This window comes from Otolemur garnettii, unplaced genomic scaffold (genome assembly GCF_000181295.1).
Source record: "Otolemur garnettii isolate 467f Iridium unplaced genomic scaffold, OtoGar3 scaffold00087, whole genome shotgun sequence".
Taxonomy (NCBI): Eukaryota; Metazoa; Chordata; class Mammalia; order Primates; family Galagidae; genus Otolemur; species Otolemur garnettii.
The window spans coordinates 2,426,234-2,427,602 of record NW_003852482.1 but is presented as its reverse complement, the minus strand read 5'-3'; the positions used below and the strand labels follow the sequence as shown (position 1 = coordinate 2,427,602).

General features: G+C 42.3%; 1 protein-coding gene across 1 annotated transcript in view; it reads left to right on the top strand.

The window, feature by feature from the left end:
- Positions 1 to 1,369, top strand: part of LOC100957637 (histo-blood group ABO system transferase-like) — a 13,261-nt gene that overhangs the window by 1,048 nt on the left and 10,844 nt on the right. The gene's annotated exons all lie outside the window — the stretch shown is intronic.

The window sequence follows — 1,369 nt, the reverse complement described above, 5'->3', positions numbered from 1 at the left end:
CACCTGGCCCTCTGCTCTCTCTGAGCCCTGCTCTCCCCCTCACCCCCACCCCGCCACTGAGCCCTGCTCTCACCTGGCCCCACCCCTCACACTGGTCTCACCTGGCCCTCTGCTCTCTCTGAGCCCTGCTCTCACCACCCCACCCCTGGCTTAGGGTTAATGATCTGTGAGTCATGGTACTTTCATAAAAAAAGGGTGCTGTCATTTACATGGCATTTATAGCTATAGATTTCCCTTTAAACACAGCTTTAATATCCACAAATTTAGGTATGATATGTTTTCATTTTCATTCAAAAATCAGAAAAAAAAAATATATATATATATATATATTGCTTAGAGACAAGGTCTCACTATGTTGCCCAGGCTGGTCTCAAACTCCTGGGCTCAAGTGATCATCCCAACTCAGCCTCCTATAAGTATTGGGATTACAGGCATGAGCCTCCATGCCCCAGAATACCACTTGGTTTTCTTCTTTGACCCATTGTTTATTTAGAACTGTGCTGCTTATTTTACGTGTATTTGTGGATTTCCAAAATTTTCTTTGTTGTTAATTTCGGGGGTTTTTTGTTTTGTTTTGTAGAGACAGAGTCTCACTTTATCACCCTGGGTAGAGTGCTGTGGAGTCACACAGCTCACACATTCTCTTGCCTCAGCCTCCTGAGTAGCTGGGACTATAGGCGCCCGCCACAACGCCTGACTATTTTTTTCGTTGATGCAGTTTGGCCGGGCCAGGTTGGAACCTGCAACCCTCGGTATATGAGGCTGGTGCCCTACCCATTGAGCCACAGGCACCACCCTAATTTCGTATTTTTTTCCACTGTGGTTAGAGAACAAGACTTTTGTGTGCTATCAGTCCTTTCAAATTTTGTTTCCTATATTCCAAGTCATCAAGCAAAATCCTTTTGAATTTATCAAGACTTGTTTTATGGCCTAGCATGTGGTCTGTCATGGGAAATGTTCCATGTACACCTGAGTAGAATGTGTATTTTGCTGTCTGGGTGACTTATAGTGATTTCGAGTCATCAGTGTCTGCTGATATTCTTTCAAATTATTCTTTCCATTATGAAGAGGATGTAGGATTTTGAAGTATCTGACTATTACAATTGAATTAATATTTTCCCCTTCAATTCTGTGAATATCTGCTTTATGTATTTTGGAGCTAGCCTGTTGGTTTTATATTTATCTATAGTTGTTATATCTTCCTTATATGTTGACTTTATTATTATTATTAGAGATGAGGTCTCCCTCTGTTGCCCAGGCTGGAGTACAATGATAAGATCATAGCTCACTGTAAACTTGAATTCCTGGACTCAAGCACTATTCCTGCTTCAGCTTTCCAAGTAGCGAGGTGTGTGCCACTATGGGTGAC